Source organism: Leuresthes tenuis, unplaced genomic scaffold (genome assembly GCF_036924035.1).
Source record: "Leuresthes tenuis unplaced genomic scaffold, fLeuTen1.0.hap1 SCAF_3, whole genome shotgun sequence".
NCBI classification, from domain to species: domain Eukaryota; kingdom Metazoa; phylum Chordata; class Actinopteri; order Atheriniformes; family Atherinopsidae; genus Leuresthes; species Leuresthes tenuis.
The window spans coordinates 9,115,591-9,139,473 of NW_027325357.1; the positions used below are offsets into that span (position 1 = coordinate 9,115,591).

The following is a 23,883-nucleotide window of genomic DNA, read 5'->3' on the forward strand; positions in this document are numbered from 1 at the left end:
AAAGTAATTTTTTTTCTACTAACCACTAAAATCTAAGGATTTGTTGCATTTACATGCTCAATATTGAGGTTTTGAGTTGTCTCATTCGTCTCTGTGTTGGGCTTGTGTTGGATTTGGAATATCAATGAATGAATAAAAATCTGGGTTTTAAATGAGCTGATTCGATCATTTAAAGGGCACACTAATTTTGAAAATAATTTCGGTTTAAAACTAAAATTTTTCTTGAATTTGACCCCAAGTTTATCAAGAAAATGCTTGCAATATCACATGATAACCTCACAGCCGGGCAATTTAGAGAATGGGACTCTATGAAGTCTAATCCCTATAATCTTTTTCTACCTATAACAAAGTATTTTAGTGCCTAAGTTTACCATACGCTAAGGGGAATTAACCTTAAGATTTATTTATAAAGAAAGAAAATGACCCAAGAAAAAAAAAAAGAAACACAGTGGAACCAATCTTAAGTGGTCTGTAGACATGATTGGCTCAGAGACTGTGAAAAACAGGGAAGAACTGCTTTGATTGGTGATGATCTCACAGAAATATGTGGAAAAGTTTGGTTAAGTTCTGGCATAGTTGTTTTCAGCCTGCGTTTGGTTAGGATTGATAATCTTCATCACGTACTATAGCTAATACAATCTAAGAAGTCCTCATCTAATCCTCATCTTATCCATCCTCCAAACATCGTCCTGAGCTGATCCACGCTCCCAACTCAAACCGACTGTGGATCCTTTTCAAAGTACAGACATGTGTAAATGTTGTTTCAGAAATGCAGATATGTGTTAAGTCAGGGCAAAGCCACCGACATGACCATTTAAGCTGGAAAACAGGAGAATGTATCTTGTCCTGGGTTGCCTCAGTTTTCCATGTTAATTCTTGAAATACTGTTGCTCTTTTAGTGTGTTGCTAGTATATAAAGATTATTTACTTGAGAAACAATGAACTCAAAAGCTACTCTAAACTGTGATCCATGAGGGGAGTAAAACCAGATAATCTGGGAGCCATAACAGTCAACTATGAGCATTGTTAGTGAGAATATGAATTATGTGTGTGAGTACAAATCCTCAGCTGAAAAAATCTAAAGCTGCAGAGTTTGAAACCATTATGAATCCTTTATGTCGATGTGAGAATTTACTGTGTGATAAGAAAGAGCAGGAGCTGCAGTGATTATCTCTTTTTACTCTGAACACAATGATACGCCAGAGAGAACCCTGCTTCTTCACAGTTATCCAAAAAAAAATAAAGACATTCTGTGTGAACCAAGTGTTAAGTCATATTAATCTGTACAGATAGATGGTAGCAAAAAGACCGATACCCAGTGGCTTAGTTTAGAAAAAAGGATTGGACTAGGATGTCTCCTTGTCTCTGTTGCATAAACATAAATATCTTATCCAAATAAATGTGTTAAGTTTGAAAGTTATTCATCTTATTACAATCAAGTGTAAAAAACACCTTAAATGGTTGGCAAGCCTATTAATATATATATTTAAGATGAAAATCTTACTACTGTTAACAAATTACTTAATTGTACCTTTTATCTTTTATAATGGAATAAGTTTTTAGCCTTTCCCTGTCATTGGGGGAAAGGTGTGGTAGACCCTGAACGGGTCGCCTGTCCATCACAGGGCCACACAGAGACAAACGAAACATTGTCCTGGACAATGACAATCCTAGAGACAATTTAGAGTTACTAATTAACCTACCATGCATGTTTTTGGGCAGTGGGAGGAAGCCAAAGTACCCGGAGAGAACCCAGGCATACACGGGGAGAACATGCAAACTCCACCCAGAAAGAGATTCAAACCACCACACCACCATGCAGATATGAGTAAGAATGTGAAGCATTTTTACTTTTTGTCTTTTGTGATGGTAAAAAATATTTCTATAACATAATAATAACAAAATAATTGTTAATTTCAACCTTCAAGAGTTTAGAAACCATGTGGGAAAATATTTCAACATTCTATGGACTCAGCCAAAGGTAGATGGAGGTCTAAAGAAGAATAAACTAAGTCATGAGGTCTGACAGAAAATGAGGCTGCTGTCTGCATCAGTCAGAGACAAAAGAAAAAGAAGCATCTCCTCACAATGGTCTATCTGCTACAGTATATCTCAACAGCTGACAAAATCAATTTGCCTTCCAGCCTCCAGTGGGCATTATATTATTCAATCTCACTGTGCATGTCAGCATGTGACAGCACCATACTATTTAAATTTCCAGCTGAGCACGAAGGTGCTGATGTTCTTCTCTCTAAATGGAGGTTGTTGTATTGTGGCAAAACAAATCAAGGGCTCCAGATATCTCCATAAATCTGGCAGCATCATTTCACTTTTAATCAAACCAGAATTAAAGCACAAACATTTCCGACAGAAAACGGAATTTTCCCTCCTCTGGTGATACTTTTTTCAATGTTTTTAAACAAAGAGCATCGTGGCTATTCGGGCACAGTTTAGTGGTGTCAGAAAACACATTAATTTTGTTGCAGTGTGATACATATTGCTGATGGTCTGACTGAACAATATGATTTAGATCCCTCCTCATAAGTGTCACACATTCCTAGAAATAATTCTAAAGTTATTCTGGAGCCATAATGTCTCCTCATTTATTTTTTGGATGAAGAATTCAAACGAGAGAAATATTTTTGACAGAAAAAGTTGTTGAATAAATCAATTGTCAAGCGAACAGAGAGAATACACAGTATAATCAGACTTGTTCTGTTTGATTCTGAAAATATCAGGCGGCTCATTACCACAGCTTCTGTTGTAACGCAAGATATGTGTAAAAGTAAATGTAATCTAATGAAAAAAATAGCATTTCAAATAATGAACCAAACAATGAGTCATAAAAGACTAAACCAGTTGTTTACCAGTGGTGGTGTGTTGATGTGGGTCTGTGCATCATTTATGTGCCAACAGAAAGAATATGTCCTGAATTAAAGACCGGTTCTGTTTACTCTCACACAATGAGCAAGAAAAAACAACTGAGAGTGGGGCTAACACCAGAGTTTAAGGCACTAATTATACAAACACAGTGAATCTGTCTGCTTTAGTGTGTCGTGCACATTGCGTGAGAGGCTATCAAAGAAATTAAAGTGAACCATCTACATGTGGTGAACACAATCATGATGTGACCTCATCCTCATTGATTTACAGGTCACAGATCAATAAGTATTACATTGCCAAAATCTGTGATCTTGTGTAGGCTTTCTTGCAACGTGAGGTAGAATCTGAGGTCAAATGCAAAATGCTTTGTACAGTGACGGCCTGTGTGCTGTCGGCCCACAGATCATTGTTGCTAAGCAATCCTGACAGTTTTTATCAGCAATCCAGAATTGCCCTCAACCTGTCTATAGCTGTGGTGACCAGCCTGTCAAATACCCACCTGGTTCCACACCAGCGTCATGGCACTGCCGAAGAAGTGGGTATTGGAACAGTGTGAATGTAGACTGCTACCACTGAGTTGTGACATATTATGATTCTGAATAAAGTTTTATTCACTTTATATATATATAGCAGGGATTCCTCCAGTATAACCTCTGACATGAACCATGTCAGCAGCTAAAATGAAAAAGATCAAGGATTGCAGGCAGGTACAATACAGTAGCTGAATTATTGATCTAGTGTGGGAACAACTCAGCACTCTAACTTCCATAACTTAAACCTTGTGCTTTTTGCTTGCATTCAGAGAGCAGCTACAACATTGAAACATGCCTTCCCCTCCTGTTTTTTCGACTACCTTTAACCACTGTGCCATTAGCACACGGTCCTTATCTGTCTTTGATTTCTGAAGCCCATCATTGGCCAGCGTCAGTCAGCCACAGATAGAAAAAAAGGCTGAGACATATCCTCATTCACAAGTATTGCCAAAGAACAGCGAAAATAGTCGAACTAGAACAGTTTGTGATGGATCACCTTGTTTGAAAATGCAGAGACGATCCTCGAAGATAGCAATGTTCTTGTGCATTTTGAATAAATCCATGCAACTTAATTGTATATAAATATACAAAAGGTAATCAAAACAGAACTCACCAGTCAGATGTGGTATTCCCCCCTGTGAGGTGGCCCATCCAACATCAATAAGTGTTTGGGATACAGTTCCTCAGAGCTGTGGTAACATAGTCTGATCTCTCCCATAAGCAGAGACTGCAGTCTCCTCTCACTTCTCTCCACTGCAGCACTACACCCCCCCTCCCCCCTTCCTCCTCCTCCTCGCCCTCCTCCTCTTTCCAATGCTCACCATCTCCCCCATTTTCCACCCTCCCATCCCGCAGCTCCCAACTTCCACTCTGTCTCTCTCTCAATGTACTCACGCACGCAACCTCTTTCTCTCCATCCATCTTTCTTTCCGCCAACCTCATTTGTGATGCTGCTCACACAGCTGATTGCAGCACACCACTTTCATCTAGTATTGGAGGGCAGTTGTAAAAGATCAATAAGCACAAGCTTGGGGGTGAGGGGCATCTGAATATAGTCACATATAAGAGAGGCAAACAAGCAAGGTACGCAGCAGGATGGTTGGCAAACTCTTTAGGCTCTGCTGAGAGTATTACATCAGCTACACAAATGTTATTGCACTGAAGTCATAGAATGAATTGGATCTTTACAATTGATCTCAGAAATGTGATATAACCCCCCAGGGGAGATGAATCATTGTTAAAGGATTCAGAATAAACTGGAAAAAAGAACGATGATGCCAACTTGTCTGCTATTTGCTGATCTCTCCGGAGACTCATCAGTGATGACTGGAAGCGACCAGATTGCAAAACATCTTCACCATTTACAATACAAAGTACATAGCACACAGTGTAAAACATTTACATCATGAAACATGTGATGTGTGCCAGAGAGATGTATAACTGACCATACAAGGTAGATACAGCTGTGTGTCCTCATAATTTGGCCTTGTATAATTTCTGCCTAATAAACTGGACTCAAATGTCCAGCGCTCTTTATCGAGTTACCTTTGAACATATATGAGCCCTTTTCAATTCCAGCATTCTGTCTTTTCCCTTAACTTTCTCAAAAAAAAAACCTTCCTTCCTTCAGGACTGTCCTTGGGGAAATACCACTCTGTGTGCTCAGGTTTAGCTGACAGCTGACAGACGCTTGTTAAAGGTGGCTGTCTCATTTCAGGTTACAGTGCAATTAACTGCTTCTGCCAGAGGAGGGCAGAAATCTCATATAAAACTGCTGCATCACAGAGCACGTCCCTCTTTTTTATTTCTCGTCAGGGCACTGCAAAGTTGTGCCCAGAGACATTCATCTTCCATGTTTTCCTCCAGTCTGTTTTCATCTGCTGAATGCATTTACCAATGGTGTCACAGCCTACAATGTTTAAATATTTAGCAGCGGTTTCATACAAAAACACACAAGATTGAGGTTAAATGCCTCAGTAAGCTACATATGTTACACAGTAAAATATGAAACGTGCACAAGAAAAACACTGTATTCTTGTAGATGAGCACAAATGTCCTTTTTTTAAAAATGTAATGTGTTCTAGTTGTGCCTGAACTGCATTTGTGACACTGTAGATGGTGTAGGATTTGTTTTCTGTCGTGCTAGAAAAAAGAGGATTTCTTTCAAAGACATCACATGACATCTCTTTTAATGTATTGAAACTATATTCCACCCCCAATAACGAGAATCAGTATATTACATTTTGTGATGAATATACCTGCCATGAGATTGTGTTATAGCGTTTTTACTCATTTATTTAAATCAAAACAACTAGAATTTAACATTTTGTTTGAATGAAATGTCTTTGGAATTGAAACAATGTTGAAAATCAAGCAGCAAAGATATGTTGGTGTATTACGATCTCTAATCAGGAGCAGATATTTTCCATTATTGAGCGGGTTTGCCTTGTTTTCATGCTCATGTATTATACTGCTCTCCCTCAAAACTCTGTCCTCACTCAAAAAGCATGCTTGCGTGCAAAATGCTCTGATTGAGAGCAGAAACACAGTTTGGAGGTGGTTAGAGACCGGACACATTGCCCAGCTGCAAGCATGCAATGACGTTAACAAAAAGGATAGGGTTTTTTTGTTAATTCACTATATTCAGTATTCAGCATTCTCTCAAACTGTTATCATACTTTTGAAATTTGACTTATTTTAGGTGAAGAAAATTCACTCCTCTCTGTACCCTTTTCAGCGTAGCCGTTAGCTTAGCTCTCACATTAGAACTTCTCCCAAATTAAAACCCCTCTTGAAAGAAAAAGTAAATTAGTTACAGTACAGTACAACTGGTTCACTTGGAATCCCAGTGCATTGTGAGACACAGTCATTTCTCAGGAACATCTACGAATTCATAAACTTTTCCTGCCTTCTGTACTATCCTCTTCACATAGGATGAGTCCAGCCTGAGTATTGTGGTGCGTTCGGAGGTCGAGCAAATCACGACTACTGTGAAAGAGACCAAGTGCAGCCAGCGAGCACTTGTGCTGAACTGTGCCAGGAGATTTTGGTTGAGATGACTTGACTCCTCTGAGGCAGCAGAAGGGGATGTGGGAAACACTGCACCTCTCTCAGCTCCTGCAGGGAGTGCTGCAATGCAGGGGTGTAATAGAGAAATACAAAGCTAAGAGGCTGTTTGTCCACAAGTCACTCACTCACTTGACTGCCATGACTTGTGTCTTTTTTCCTGGTTTGTTTCAGCTTTTGCTTCAGTCAAGTCTAGCCTTTTTCTCCAAGCCATCTCTCCGTTCGTCTCACACACTCTTAAGTCAGTGGTCATATTCTGGCTTGTCATCACTGCAGCATAGACAACAGTAAACAGAAAGCACCATATGGTTGTAGTTGGCTCAGTACATCATTTGCAGTGTTTAGCATTTGGTCAACAAGGTGACGGTGTGTGTATGCTCCCTTACATGTGTGTCTAAATCCAGTGGAGGGATTATTTAATGTAGCATGCTGGGTGGCATTTAAACAACTCGTCTTTTGACTGCAGCTTTCCACTCCGAGTTCCCGGTATAATGTTATTGAGTCAATCTAAACGAAGGACAGGAGAGCTGCAGCAACACATTCAATGTCAACATGACAGTGTGACATTCATAAAACTCATTTAAAGCTGTATGTTTGTTACCCAAAACATACTTCTATTAAACAAGCACAGCTAATTATTAAAGTTGCTCTGCCAAAAAAGCTGCAGAAAAACATTTTTCATATCAGACATTTCATAGCAGGAAATCAACAGCATAATGACTTAATTCACTCTAACTGATTAAACCCCTGCTTAGGTTAACAGTGCTGAAGCTACTTGGCATTGTGTGAGTTCAGAACATTTAATGTTCTAGTAATGATTATGAAAATCTTTTTTTGCTCCACACTAACAGGAACTAATCACCAAAATGACAGAGACAGTTTAGAGGACAACAAACAGCTGAAATGTTGACTAACCGGTTAGTGCTAGGCAACATTTATCCAACAATGGTCAAAAAGTTAAGCATGGAACACTGTTAACTTCTTCCCCTCGATGTCCGGCATCTTGTCATAGAGAATGTTCCTGCTTCCCCTACGTGTGCTGCCTGATTAGGTTTTCTTATGCCTGCCTAAAAACAGTCAAATTTGGTAAATAAGGTAAGGGATGGAGAAAGGGTAAGGAGAGAGAGAATGGATCAGACTGGGAGAAACTGAATGTTAGGTGCAAGATCTGCCAATTAATGATCCGGTATCGTGCCAAAATTGGATTTCAGGCCAGTTATTAGACTAAAAAAATTAATCTCAAATACTTTGGAGGCGTGCTAATTTCATAAAGATAATTCAGTGGGTTTTATGAACACTCTTTTGTCAAAGATTTGCTATAATCTATAAAGTGCTTGTTATTTTTTATGTGGGAATTCAGGGTATTGCACGCAAAAATTTGAGAGAGAACATCAACCGGTTTTGAGTAAAACAAAGATGTGCTTCTTTCAGAGATGCTTGTGCTAACTACCAGTAGATTTTGATCAGGCACTGACATTTCATTTCGCAGTGTTGTTTGATGTTCAGTTGTTGTGTTTGCTGCATTTGATGTGTGTTCAGAGCCTCTTGAAGTTCTAATTATTTATAAAACGCTACAGTTAACGCAGAGCAGAACACTTAAGATCATATCATATCATGTTGTGGGCAGTTCCGGATTTCTGATTGCTTAGCAACAATTTTACCCGGTATGACACAATTGTTTCATGTTCATTGCTAGACAGCACCACCCTGTCAAATTTGGAACACTTTGCAAATAAGTACAGAGTACCAGTGTTCTACATGAATGTGTAGTAATGGAAATATCCATAATGCCGCAAAAAGGACGTCTAAACAGGCAATGCATGTGAAAACACTTGGGTGGGTCAACTGTGGGTGCTTTCGCCTGTTTAGGCTTAAGGTTTCTTGTTCTTTCTGGAGCTAATTTGTAACAAACCAAGATGACGCTGATTTGTAGTACAACTGTTATGTACATTTATTAACACATTTTAAAATCTATCTATCAATCTATAGGAACACAACACTCGGGTGTACTCATTTTTACTGAGGATGCTGCTGGGCAACAAATATGGGCACAGGTCACATTTCTTTACAGAAACACATGTTTATCAACAGTAACGCCTCACATGGAGGCTCTGAAACTGACTGCAGCAACTTACAGGCAAATAGATAGATAGATTTTTGTGATGAATTGATTTTTTTTTTTCAAACCTGAAGTCAAAACAGCTGGAAGCTTGTTGTTTTTCCCACTGTGTGGGGCTGACATCCATATTTCAGTCAAACATAGTCAACCAGTCAGATTATCTCATATTGTAGTGATTATCAAAAGCACGGCCTGCAGGTTACAGTGTAAGGCCATCCACACCTGTCCTCTGGAAGTTAGAGGTATAATGACCACTGAAACGATAAAGCTGCTACCACACCCAATGGGAAAGACTATAATGATCTTTCATAGGTGAATATAAATCTACGATTAAAAAAACAGTGAAAACATGCTGCTTTTTGGTGTAAAGACAGTATACATAAGGAAAAACTAAGAAAACTGACCTTGTGCTTTTTGCCTGCAGGATTTTAGCATCTCATACTCACATCTCATACTTAACTTCTCTTTTTTTGTAAGAGTATTCTTTTAGGTGTAAGACCTGTAACTCGTTGTTACACTACTCCTACATCCAGAAATAAGTTACTATGCTTGAATGAAGCAGTTTCTCTTTGTTCATGTGCTAAATGGGAGGTGAAAAAACTTTTTCACTGTAATATAATAATAATGCAAACATTAAACACATTTGACTTTTAATGTGAAGGATCAGCCATTTGTTTAGGTTTAGTTACATCACTTTAATCAAGCACACAGATTGTGTACTTGTAAGAGGCAAAAAATTCCTCACCACAAATTTTCAGCATCCTGGAGACTTGACGACAAGAAAACATCTTTCATTATGCCAAATGTGGCCCAGAAGAAAACTGCTAACATGGGCCATATTTGGGCCAACTTATTTTGCCATCTGCCACCTTCTGACTACATTACGCAACAAAACAGTTAAAAGACACAAGAGGCTCTTTTTAAATTTACTCACCACCTCTATAAGAATACAGCTAATTTGTTTCATAGAAAGACAATTTCCCTGTAGATGCAGAGAGACATTAAATGGCTAAAAACACAACCGAAGGGCCAAATTAGTCAGAGATTATATGAATACTTATGTTATCAGAGGAAAAGTTCTCAGCAGATATTTCCGGTTATTGTTACAGGATGTTAATAAGACGAACAGCAGTGCTTCTCCATTAAAGCATCCAAACTGTATTAGTCTGACAGTGTCATAGCAAAGCCAGCATGCACAAAAGCATGACACAAACTTAATAGAGATTCATTTAACTGAGCCATTCTTCTTTTTTCTTTACACCCTCGCATTCCTACTGTGACATTTAAAAATGTCTGCTAATGTGATTCAAATTTATGAGCCTTCCATGGTCTGCCAATATACAACTAGTCCTTCAGGAAATCACAGTCCAAACATCCCCCACACCCCACCCTCCCCACTGAGCATTATAACTCAACCAGGTCAGTAGGAGGGAGATTGCTTTAAAACAGTAACACTGACAATTTGCACAAGAAAACCCTGCACATACAGAGGAAATAAATGTACACGGGTGTGACATTGTTCAACAGATGTTCAAGTGTGTGAGATGAGAGTCACTGCATGTAGTCATAGTATATTTTACTGGTAATGACTGAGAATTATTTGACTATACAGTCCAACTATACAGTCCAACTGAAGTTTGTGAAACTGTCAAAAAACTGTAAACAATCGATATTGTTTGTCTTGTCCCTGTGCTCATGTATATAACTACATGTAGAAATACAGTCTTATCAGATTTCATGTGCTGTATGAAAGGATTATAGTATTTGAAGGCTGGAGAGGTTTGGGGGTAGAGTTACACATGACTGTCAATATTGATATTAATGCCACAGGTAGGAAAATGGCAGCTGCAGTATCATAGAGGGTAATTCAGATCCTCGAAAGTAAAGACATTAGAACATGGTTTTCCCTCAGCACTCACTTACTTATTGCATCTTGTGTATTCTAAACATTAAGCATGTGATAAACCTAAGAGAAGTCTGGACTGGGCCTCAATATTCCCATGCAGACAGTCACACATACATGTACAGGAAGTGAATTCATAAGATACATAATTATCATAATTGTGCAGTAGGTTGAGGCTGTTGACACACAGTTTCTTCTCTTTCAAAATCTCTGCAGTTTTCATTGCAAATTTGATTTAATATCCTCTAAAACACAAGTTTTACAGATTAAAAGAGCGATAGACCTTTTCTCGGGGCCTTTCTGCAAATCCAGAGTCAGTTTAGTTTTTCCAGAGTCTGTGCAGCTGATGCCTTGGTTACTTGGTGGTGCCATAACGACATATTTAAAGAATTAAGCTTAGAATGAGTAAAATTCAGTTGATCTTAATCTATGGACAACAAGACAATTCAAGGTTGATTTACTGTCTTAAGTTTAGTTAATGTTATTTCTAAAGTTGTTTCTATCTTGTTATCCCTGGACTGGTTGTCTTCAGTGTGTTGGATGTTGTCTTGTCATTGTTCAACTGACATGTTGTAGGTGTTGATATGATGTATAATGATGAGTGTTAGGTCAACGCTGTGTTCTCTCTAATTTTGTTTTGTCAGTACCGCAGTATCCTGAGATATGCCCTCTTTTTGGGCTTTCATGCTGTCATTATCTTCTTTGACCTCAATACTCCTTCCCTGCATTTTGCCTTTAAATCTCAGACTCATGTGTTTTCCTCTGTGCCCTCATGTCGCCACCACTCTTCATGACAAACTGCCCTCCTTGTCCCTCAAACTAGATTCAACTCACCTAACATCTTGATATTACAGTGCAGCATTCCCAGCTTCTTACATAATTAAAGGAGAGAAAAACAATTTTTTCCACAGGGTAGAACTAACAAAAGTAATTAACTGAATCTAATCTAAATTTCCCTTGTGATTGTACATGTACATTGACTTGAAGGCAAACATTTGCGGCTTACACCCACAAACAATTTCCTTCGGTGTTTAACGGTCACAAAGCACATGAAAATGAAGGAGACAGGCCAATCAAAAACTGGATATCTTAACTTATGAAAACAACATATATTGTGTGACAATCCGTATGCTCATCATGCAACCCCATCTCATAACTATTATATAATTCATTTCTCTATTTGGCGATACAGTGATAATTGGAGCCGCTGCCCAGATTTTGCTCACATGGATTGTCTTTGTTTTATTTCTTGACTGTCCTTGTGGCATATTGAAGTGCCACATAGAAATTTGAAGCTGAAAGTTGTTGATCATGAGAAGAAAGCACAGCTAAATCACTAAAATGATGTTAAATAACAACACGCCGTTAGCTCAATAAATTTTTTTCCTGTAAATACCCATTTTGAAAATAACCTGTAAATGTTTTTTTCATGAGTACTAAATCAAATGATAACATGAATGCAGTATGACAAGATGATGATGAGAAGATTACTTCATAGAATAAGATGTGATGAGAAAGTAGCATTTGAAATGTAGAATTTATTAAACAAATAGAACATGAAAAGTAGTAAGATTAAAACAAACCACTGTCTGCCTGCCTGTTAGTTGCTGAATTTCCATCCTGCACGTTCCAAAAGTCTGAATTCTTGTGTATTATTCATCGTAAAAATAAAAAAAGACCATTCGGGCAAGGGGCACTAATGAGAGAAACTGATTTGTACAGGGATCAAGCACACAACTGATTTATTTACTGTTCACATTTGAACTGAGCTACTCAGCCACTGCAGTAAGAGTCTTACCCTAACCAGTGTTGTTGGAAGCATCCATAGTTCTGTATTCATGACATAAATGCATTAAGATGACAGACAGCAGCCAGATAATAATAAATGAGGGTTTGTAGTTTCTCAGTTTTATTTCATGACTTTGGGTTAGATTTCCTTGTCTTGTTTTTACTGTGTTTTGTTTGATTCTGTCTTCTTGTCTGTGTTCTTGGTATTTTGCAGTTATGGGTTTGAACTGGGATTTATTCTCTGTTTGTATAAGTCAATTCTTGAAATGACTTTTTGTTTCTAGTCTCCTTTGATGTGCTGTAGTTGTTGTTCTTGCTTTCGTCTCAGTTCAGTTTCCACACCAGTAGCTGTCCGCAGTTCCCCTGTTTGGTCGTCAGCTCCATAAACTCACCCGTTCACTGTCAATCTGTCACAGATGCAGTGACTTACTTATTAGTTCCCCATATATATGCTTCTTTGTTTGTCTCACTATTTGTCTGATATTTGCAGTTCACATCACTTAATTTGTTCTTGGGAGTCTGTTTCCTGATTTTGATCGAGTTACTTTGGTCTTTTGTGTTTCTCATTAGTTTAGTTTATGGTTATTTCAGTCAGATTGAGCTTTTGGTTTCAGTTTTTAATAAAACTTTCATTTAAGTTTCTATCTGCCTCCCATCTGCTGTCTGCAATTAGGTCCCCAAAAAGCTCCCACCACCATAACCTCAACAGCTATGTAACTTTGAAATGTATTGCAACATACAAATTCTAAATGTGATTAGACTAATTGATTTCTTGTGACATAATGACTGAAACCATCTCGACGGCAAACAAAGACAGAAATAGATAGCACACAGACTTTTTTATTTAACTCTGACAAAAACTGGGAATTGGTGTATTTAAGGTGCAATCAGAAGGGAGGGAACGAGTGATATTTAGAGACAGCTACACAGATCTGGGGCAACATGACAAGTACAAGTAAACAGAAGCCAGAGGGATACAAGTTCAGTAAACAATCATCTATACCGCCTGGACAGGCTACATGTTCTTTATCTTCAGCCTTAAAACAATTTCACATCACATTTCACTTTAGACTTTTGCTAATTAAAGAGGGAAGAGTATTTTTTCTACAGCTTTCTGTGCTGCTTCATTAAAACACAAAGCGTGTTGCTACTTACTGAATGGAAAGAGAACCTTTTAAGAATGTGCTACAGTGGTCTAAATCCAAAGAACAGGTAAAAACAAAATAGATATGTCAATCTAGGCATCCTCCATTTTCCACTACCGCAACTGTTCTTTGATGTTAGCCGAGAAGACCAGTGGATTTAATTCAAAAATAGGTCTGTGCTCCACGTGCTTAAAGGACTCTAAATGTTACCATTCTGTATGACCAGAAACAACGTTACTCATCCCAAGACGCATAAAATCTTCTTGTTTTCTAGCTTAAAAGCCTCGTCACTCCTGCATTGTCACACGTTATGAAAGTTTAACAAGCTGTTTTTTACTTTGTTGCTTAAACCTAACCATGTTGCTTTGTGCCCAAACCTAACCGGTTTTATGGCCTAACCTGGCAAAAAGATTAGAAAAGTAAAATTAGTGGAGGTGAATGTGTCAAATATAAAAAAAAGTGTCTGAAATACAATAACACAACATTAAGATTCAACTTTTCTATGTTAATTCTCCAGACAGGCGTATTTGAATAACAGTTTTGGCTTGAAGGGGTTAATTGTTGGACACGGTGTTCCATAAAACAGCAAAAAAAAAAAAAAAGTACACATTGATTGAAAATTATTTGGATTTTTGTGGGTTATCCTAACTTTATTTTCTTCTTTTCCACCATGGTAGTCATGTTAAAATCCTCAAATATATCTTGTGATGATTTGGAAGGGTACTTTTTATTAGACTGGGGGGAATTTTTCATGGACATTTACTCATGGGGAACTTTCATGTTGTTGCACAGATCATTTTACTTAAGAAATTGATTTTAATGCTCCACTGCTGGTGTCACAAGTAGACAACAAAAGCTGGCACAACTGCTGTTTAATTTGTATGCACAACTCTAGAAATATGTAAATGATCTTTGACCTTCTCGAAGACTGCTGAGACATATTGATCTCTTCCCGAACAAGTATACAGAAGATGTAATAAAGCAGCTTTATGAGAAACTTCTTAAATAAAAGTATAAACCAAGAATGTCTACCATATTATTTTTTGACTGTGAAAATAAATTCACACACTGTGGTGACGGTGATATTTGTGTGGTGTCTGGTGATGAGTTATCAGTCAGTTTATCTGAGCTTGGCTATGACACTCTTGAGAAATTAAGAGAGTGAATCATCCATCCATCCATCTTTTTTTTTTTCTACATCCACTTTGTTCGTTTTAGGGTCACAGTGGAGCTGTAGTCTATCCCAGCTACAATTGGATGAGAGGCTGGGTGCACCCTGGTCAGGTCTCCAGTCCATCACAGGACCAATATAGAGTCAAATGACATAACTATGTACTTTCACTCCTATGGTCAATTTATAGTATGAATAAAAAAAATATGATATGCAAAAATATAAAACATGCATGTTTTTGGACTGTGGGAGGAAGCTGGAGTACCCAGTGTGTGACAGTGCTATCCACCAGAGCACCATGCAGCCCGAGAGTGAAGCAAAGAAGGAAAAAAAGAATCTTGATCATTCTGATGAGGGTTTGGTCTAAAATCTGCCAAAAAGGCTCAGCGCCTTCAAATGTTTTGTTCAACTGACATAGAAAATCCCCAAAATATTAAAGTTATGAAGGAAAGATGGTGGAACCAGAAAAGTGCTTGAAAAATTAATTATCAAGATGTCCTATTAGTTTTCTGTCAGCACATGTTTGACTTTGACTATTTCACCAAACATAAGACTTCTTGTGCTCCCGTCACTCCCTCCTCTTCTTCTGCTGTTTTTCCAGATTGCATAATTTTTTATATGATCCTCAGGGTAGCCCTACAAAGATTTACCATCTCCTCTGATTAACTGGATGACCACAAAAAGCTCAGTCTTCATCAACATTTAATGGCTTGTTGCACACAGCCTTAATGTATTTAAGGAAAAAGAGGGCAGAGATTCTGTTTCTGAGCTACATATTGGTACATTCGTCCTTACAGGTCAGCCATGCATAGAAGTTAATCCTACTGTATACCCAGGCAGTGACTAGTTGCACTGATTTGATTCAACTGAAAACACACTGAAGAACCAGCAAGGTCTGTAAAACATTCCTTTGACTCCATTTTGTAATAGTTGTCAAAATCTCAACTCAAAAGCATCATCAAATGTGATTTTATAGACTGGAGCTGTTTATATCTCATGCATTAGTAAAGGTTGACGTGTACTTTACACACAAACCTATGTGTAGCGTTTAGGTATAAAACACAATCTTAAGTGTGGTCTAAGTACACTGATGCTCTCTGCAGCCTGTGAATAAGAGTAGTGAGTACAGGATTATGGGTCTGCAATGAAGCCTCCCATTTCATGAACCATTAAGCAGCAGTGGTGCTCCAGGCATACACACCTCTCCTCGGGAGGAACGGTCATGTGGAAACTCAGAGGGACTGAACTGGAGACTCCAGGCAATGGAAACAACTATCAACAACCAGGAGTAATTACTAACCCAGTGAATATGCTTCATCAGTGAATTTCTAATCTGCAGGTCAGGTTCTGGTCGCTGTTACCAAGCAGAAATACTCAGGAAGTTTTCCTGTACAGTAAAGTGGAGCCACTGTTATACCTAAACTAAGCCAATTATTTGGACTATTGTCTTTGTCCCAGTATACAAGCACAAGTCAGACTAATACAAAAACAACATTTTTCTAACACCGTGTTAAAAAGCTGGCCAAATTTAATGTGGACTGACACCTGCAGACTCATTTGACCTCACAACAAAACAAGACTATCAGTCTTAAGCCATGAGTTTTTTTAAATGCATTCACGCTAGCATTTAAATTAATGATTGTTGCTTGTGGTTGTTATTGAGTACAAGACAATGTTGTCCTAACTGGAGAAAAACCTTTGAGGCACAAAACCCAACAACTGTGGTGAATATGCAAAAAAAAGTTAAATAGAGGGAGCCCTTCTTCAGCCCTTTCATGTCCACTAATATCTGGGATATTATATCACATCTGGGAAGACCATGTGAGTTTCTAGTTTGCCAGCTCAGACTGGAAACAGTGAGTTACATAGTTTTAGTCGTTGCTAGTTCAGATGTTGTTATTCACAGTTTGTAAATGAAAATCAGAACAGCAATGAAAACCTGGCTCTTGTTTGTTCGAAATATTTTGCTTGCTAGCGTGCTAAAATGTGTTACTAGCATTAAATCATAGTGTAGTATTTATTTGTAGTGTCTGATATTTACTAAAATAAACAAAGGACAAAGTGAATTTTTAGCTTAATGCTGATGCCAGTTGAAAAAATCAAAGTGTTACTAAAGGAGACTTGAATACTTGCACCAAGCATCATGACAAACCACTCAATAGTTGCTGAATAATTCCACACAAAATCTCAAACATGAGCCTTATGTGGAACGACGGGATCACCAACACCGTCATGACACATAGTTTGGAAAAAATGATTGCCTAGACCAGTTTTTCTTTCCAAGATGTGGTTCATTTTGAGATATTAACAGGTTCACTAACAACACTGACCTGCTGGTGTTGCGGTTCTGTCTACACATGTCTTCATGGCAGTCCAATAGATAGAAGATAAGATAATAACACACATACAGTACATCGCCTGGCTGTCCCTGCAGCCACAGAGGTAGCTTAGCTAAAAATATGTGTCCTCATGTTTGACATGGCAGCTATTTAAGGCTATTTAGAGGGGATACCCAACAGTATAATCATATCAAAGAGATGCGGTGCTGACTTCATCATCAGAAGCCAAGCACTGTCTGCAGAGCTGACTAATCTTCTCAGTGTGCAGCCAAATATAAAATCAGCAAAATAGCACAACCTTAGGTGAGCCTTGATATTTTTCTCCTAATTTCTCTTCATTTTATCTTTAAAATGGCTTCAAAAGAAAGTTATTGAACCTCATGTTGTCTCTCCTCTTGTAACTTAATCGTGATCATTTTAATAGCTCATAGGAGGAGTAGGAAAGTTGACATATATCAACATTTGAAGCGTATATTGATAAATGTAAAGCCAGAGGACTGCTCTCTTATTTCATCATGTTCACTTTACATTCCCGGTATGTGCTACATCAAGATATGTTACACTGAGCCTCATAAACATATTGCAGCACAAAATGCACCAGTGTGTGTCAACATGTTTGTGTGTGTGAGTACTGACATTTTACACTCCCTCGATTCACCTCTGACGAGGCCAAAAGGAAGTCCTCACACTGAGGAGTGTCCCAGTCATGTACTCACAACACCCCTGGGGACTAAAGAAACCACTGCGTCACCTGACCTGCATCATTGTCAGCCGAGGAACATACTGCACAAGCAAAGAAAAATTCTCCCAAATCTGTGGCTGGAAATAAAATCCTTCTTAAATGATTAACAAACTGAGACATATATTAATATGATGTGACAACAACAACAAACAAGGAGATTAAACAAATTCCAAGATGCGCTGTTATAGTATTAGTCCCTGTAAGAGACTGTAATGTGCAAAAATTCAAACGCACATTAATGATGCTTTATTATCTTTCCACTTGAGTCAGTAGAGGGAATAAATTACCAAAATGCATTACAATACATGGCTGCAGTGGACTAGTTTAATAGGACAGCTGAGATTCATTTGAACCCTGAGAGCTCTGCAGACTTTGAGCTGGGCCGCTCTTGCTGGCTCAGCAAATTTGACTTTGCGTGCGCTCTGTGTGTTTTTCCGTATTACAGAGAGGTGACTCTCACCATCCAGACGTAACACACGGTAAATAATTACAGGTGGAATTCAGTGAAAAGCAGTGTTATGCTAAGTTTAGTCACCTCCTTTTTCTATTGGAAAATAATTTGTTCTTATTTTTAACATTTTTTTACCCCTTTTTTTTTTTAAAGGAAATCAAAATTCACCACTGATAAATGTTGAAATATTGTTGTTCTCTCATGTTGTTCCGTAGTTCTACCCTATCTTTATTATGTAACATTACACTGCAGCACTACATGAGGCTATGCACCAGAAGACTTACCAGCAGGCTTTTAAAAGTTCCATTCTGGCAGATTTTGTATTACTGCAGGACTGTGCATTAAAAAGGAGAGGAGGCAGGCAAATCGCTAACATTGTCTGCTCTAATTACCCATGAGCCATTTACTCTCTTTGTTTCTCTCTGCAGAGCTTTTTCCCCACCACACTCAGGATGGTTTATAATGAGGCTAGGTGCCTCTGTGACAACCTGCCACGCAGCACAGCTGCTGTAATAGATGTTGCTGCCTTGGACGGAGAAGGAAAAAGGCTGCTTACCTTGAGGAGAGATGTGCTGCCTCTTAAACAAGGAGTGGAAGCAGAGAACGGGGTCAGATATGTTTTCTTGACAGGAGGAAAATCTTAACAATGTGCTCTTTGGATCATCCCACCCTGAAAAACATAGCCAAAAAAAAAAAAAGAAAAGAAAAAACCCCAGTAGTGGCAGATCCCAGTATCACCTGGGGGTACTGCTTTCCGAGGAAACACTAACAAACAGGACTTTTCTTGGCTCAAAGAGCTGCTGACATGCACTCAGATCAGAGAGGAGAGGAAACACTCACACAGATTAACATAGTTCTACCGCTGGAATCAGCACAAGCATCAGGGCCGGTGCAGATCCACTGCTGTATTTCCCGGCACTGTTCGCTCATTGGCTGAGGGGCTACTCAATAAAAACCCTCTGTGTCATCAACTGGGTAGGGAGGGGGTTAGGTTTTCTTTGGCGCACTAACAACACTGCTCCTCCTCTTTTCCTTCTTTGCACTATCACTTTTTCCCTCAGCATAGGCAGACAAGGAGTGCTGAGCTTTGAGAATTAGACGCAGGAGGAAAGGCAGGGACGTGCAAAAGCTGGAGAATCGATGAGTGAGGAAAAGAAAGGGGGAAGATGGTAACCAGCAGCCTTTGGCTGCTCTCACAGTGCTTGGTTTTAGGTCTCTGCAGCAGGAACTCTGCAGGAACCTGAGTGTAGTGAAGTGTGAAGACCAGAGAGATTAAAAGAAGAGGAGGGGTGGATGGGCGGGGGGGTGTTACCAAACGCTCGGGCTGGTTTTGCTGCAGTGTACAGGCAGGCAGATGGGACAGTTTTTTTTCTTTTCTTTTTTCAGCAGGTCTAGCAGAAATAGTAACTACCAGTAGTTCCTCCTGTGCTTGTTCACAGGCATCCAATGTGCACCTGGTGAATAATTTAGGAGAGCAGAAGATGGGATGAGCTGCTGGAGCAACAGAGATTACTACTGCACCGTCAGGGAGACATTTTGATTGAACAAAAGATGTTAAAGTATAAGAGGAGTATAGGTTACAAAACTGATAAAACCCTCACTTTGACAGTTTGTTATCTCTCTGATGAAAAGTCACTTCTTCAAGGGTTGGTCAAGTGAAATGAAATATAAAAACAAGAAGACCTCATAAAACCACCATGTCTGAGCTTCTCTTCAATATTTTTTTTCTGTATTTCATTACCTGTATTCTATATTTTTTGTCTCAGTTTTAACCAAATCGAGTAAATTGACTTAAGAAAGTCTCATTCTATCTAAAATCAATAGATCAGTCTTCATACAAAAGATTGCAACTTCATGTTTCTACCAATCGAAAGCTATATGAGGCTAAACTGTGAGAATTACAATGTGAAGCATTAAACGTTCCTTTTTATAAAGCACCTGTTACCAAAACACAGTGTCTTAAAGCAGCTTTCACTGTTTAACAAAATCAAGAATGCCTTTGTTTGGGCTTGACAGTCATCTTTTTCCTCCTTAACAGCTCAAATGTGAAGCTAATTAAAAGTGGGCTCTGACAGTCTATCCAGCTGATTTAGAAGTGAAGCATTTGTTAATGAAAAGCAACGACAGGACTCTGGTGAGAGTGCCAATTTCACCATTACACTTATTAGAGCTTCTGGGAACGCTGCCAAAACGCTGCCCAAACACAGAACAAGGAAGCCAGCCTTCCTTCAAGTGGGATGCATCATTTCAGTGCCTTTGACGTTACCCTTGACAAAGCAGTGACCAGTCAGGACACAACACATCACCAACGAAGATAGCAACCCCATCACATGAGTCAGAGATGCTGCATCACTTGAGCGGTCTGCCTTTTATATGAACCTTACATCATGCTAGGCTCATTTGCTGATATTCCTGCTCCAGGACAGAGTGACAGGGAGAAAAGGTTTGATTAAATTCAATTATTCAGCCAGAGGATACCTTGTGATTGCTGCACGCTGAACTTTATTGCAAGAAATTGTAACAGATGAGAGAAAGGCACAGAGGTAATTCTGCATGGAGATTAGAGGCAGAATAAGAGCCTGAAGCAGCTGTGGAGGTCTGGTTTCATAAAGGTGAATCATAAGAAGATACATAAAATGAAGTAGGAGTGAAGAGAGATAAATTCCGCAAATACAGCTCGATAAAGCTGCTCAGACACAGCATTGCTTTGCTTTGAGCTAAAGTGGACACTGAAATTGTGATGGTGCATGATGAGAAGCCCAATCACGATTTGGTGGTGGCGAGAAAGCCATACGACTCGAGCCCCATGTCATACCAAAGTTAATTCAATCCAACCTGATGGACACAAACTGTACTGTTGGAAAGTCTCTAGCCACCCCTCACTTCTTCATGTTTTTGCATCCAATGAGTCAGATTTACTTGTAATCTTTTAAAGTGGTCTTGAGCAATAACCTTTCATGCTTTATTTTAAGATCTGTCCAAGTTTTTTTTAGTTTTTTTTGGACGGGCTCCTAGTGGTATGTTAACACATAGCAGACAATTTATCAAAGAATTACATTTTCCTGGCACTACATGAAGAAATGGGGGACGGCTTAAGACTTATTTATGCAGAGTACTGTAAATGTAACCATTCCATGAGAATCCATCCAATAACTGTGAGATTATTTAACTGAATGTACTTTACTGAATCTCTGAAATATCGTAACTCTTGACCCTACCATGTGGAAACCTCGAGGTGGCCTATGTTAAAATGAATAACTATATCAAACTAATGTTGATACTGGAGAAGTCAGATAATCCCCATATTCATTGTGCCAATCTGAATATTGAATTAAAATGTTTTTGTCCAAATTGTTTAAGTATGTTGAGATATTTCATTAAACAATTAAAAACTTTGACCCGCTGGTACTTCTGCAAATATCTGAGGGTTAAACATCACCGCGAGTAAAAAGATGTTGCTATTTATAAAAATGGTTTTCTATTGGCTTTTCAAACCATGGATTCTGCTACCTTTAGGCTAAAGAGAAAAGAGACCATCCAGCATGTTATCAGTGTGCAATCTAAAAGCCAACATCTGTTCTGGAGCTGCTTCATTGCACATAGCAGGTGTGCCATCCAGACATCGTCTTTCATAAAAATAAAAACATTTTGCTGTTCAAAAACTACAGCAGTTCATCTCCGCAGCTTCCAGAGACTTATGGAGTGTTGTTACAAGAAGAGGTGAAGCTCCACAGTGGTCAACACGCCCCCATTCAAAATGAAAGCTGGACAAAGTTTTGTCACCTGATGCCATTGTACATAAAAGCGGTTGGATGGTTAGCAAATCGTAGCCTTCTGTTTTTATCTACATGTGGATGATATCCAAACATATTCAATGTGGAAAATTAAATCTGAGGCCAACCTATGCTTTTCTCTCATTTTACCATTTCTCTTTTCTTATCTTTTGCGAAATTTCAGTTTGCTAGTTAACGTATTTTTGGTGGGTACTGTACTCCTAAAGTACATTATATTGTTTATCAGTCGTTTTATAATGGCTTCTTTTTGGGATTTGAAATCTTTCCTATGCAGGATCTAAATGAGGAAATCTCTTGCTCCATGACCCTTTTGCAGCATGTCAGGAGCATCCAGGGACCTCCTGGAAGTAGGCCTGAGACCTAATATGGCTCATAGCCCACAGGTAAAAGCTACACTATTCAATTTATACAAGCACCCCAAAAAGACAGGGATCACCGGTGTATATTCATGTTAGGAGGTCAAATGGGCAGTTAGCTGCTTTGATTCCGCTGCACCTCTGATGTTTATGTATTTGTTTTTACTTTTCAAGGTAAAAATGGAGATTAAACATTCCATCCCCTCTTTTTTTCAGTGAGCCTGCAGCTGTCATTACCAGATTGAAGCACTAGAGAGCACCACACTCTAAGAGTCAGATCACTATTCAATTATTTATTTATTCATTCATTTTTAACTTGAACTGCAGAACTGGGCTGTTCAGTGTGGATTAAGCTCTCAACACTCATTCTTTCCAAACATTTATACTCAGGATGTCAACTAATGACAAACGTTACTCTGTCATAAGAATCTGCTGTTGTCTTATAATTACCTCGCTAATAACGACATAATCCCTCTATCCGTGTCTTTGTATTTTTGTCCTTAATTTCAGCTTCCCCCTCTTGGTTAGGGTAACTCATGTTATAGAAGTACATTTTGCCAGTTCAGCCACTTGTCCCTAAAATAACCTGAACAAGATGGGGCGCCAGGGCTAATTTAGTCAGTTTCTGGGTGGACCCATGTGTCTCTGTAACCTGGATATCTCTGGCATCCAGCCCCTATCACTATGCTAGTAACTCCAAGACCAAATAGTTACAAGATCTGTATGATAGAGTGGTATTATTATTATGGAGGTCCTGGCGTACTTTGATGCACACTCTGGCCTGTATGAGCCAAATGAATAGTGCTGCTGTCTCCAGTTTGTTACTGATCTGTTGCCAAAAAGCTTTGTGCATTCAGCAGCAGTGACAATAAAAACTAAAGTGGAAAGCAACTTAATATGTCTGAAGTTTCAGTTGCACTCTGCTTGTCAGTCCTGTCTAAATACAGTTTTTTAAGCATTTTGCTTTTAAAATTGATATTAAAACCCATTTAAACCCAAATTCAGTGTGAATAAATACGATTATACTCAACTTACCCCTGCTGAACACTTTTGATATCTTAAAACTCTTTCCAGGTTGTTCTATTCCAGCGTATTTACTCTCATGCTGAATCTAATTATTTTATTATGGTATTCTAATGTTGATTATACAAAACTAGACACGTGATGGTAGCACACTTAAAGCTTAAATTCATTAGATTGAGATCGACCTTATATTTAAGTTTTATATGTGAAATCTATCCTTTTTTAGATAATAAACTGTAGATGGCTCATTTACATCTGTAACATTAATGTAAAATCAGGCCCCCGTTTGGTAACAGGACAAAGTTCATCCATAGTTCTCCCTGGTCTGTTACCTTAAAATATCATTTGTATTTTTTACTTTTATGCTTTTATGCATTACTTTTATGTTTGTCCTTTGATAAGTTTGTAAAACACATTGCTTGAAAGGTGTTAAATGAATAAAGTTAAAATTTAACCAAAGCTATGAAGTGCAAAATCTATATAAACCTAAACAATAGGCTAATTAACAATAAACTAAAGTATACTAGCACAACTGTCCCAGCTTTTTTAACTACTTCCACAGTAATTGAA

At 38.5% G+C, this 23,883-nt stretch overlaps 1 protein-coding gene across 7 annotated transcripts in view; it reads right to left on the reverse strand.

The window, feature by feature from the left end:
* The window catches only part of LOC140303074 (synaptotagmin-2-like), a 34,088-nt gene extending 15,021 nt beyond the window's left edge, over positions 1-19,067 (reverse strand). Inside the window, exons 1-2 of one of the 7 annotated variants that reach the window (XM_072381683.1) lie at positions 18,981-19,038; positions 18,697-18,718 (exon numbers count right to left, since the gene is read on the reverse strand). The gene's annotated coding sequence lies outside the window, so the exon portion shown is untranslated. Of the gene's footprint in view, positions 1-4,029; positions 4,163-17,583; positions 17,651-18,696 lie in introns of those variants that run through there. The other 6 variants (XM_072381681.1, XM_072381685.1, XM_072381686.1 and 3 more) reach the window with 6 other exon arrangements.
* Positions 19,068-23,883: the final 4,816 nt, after the last annotated feature.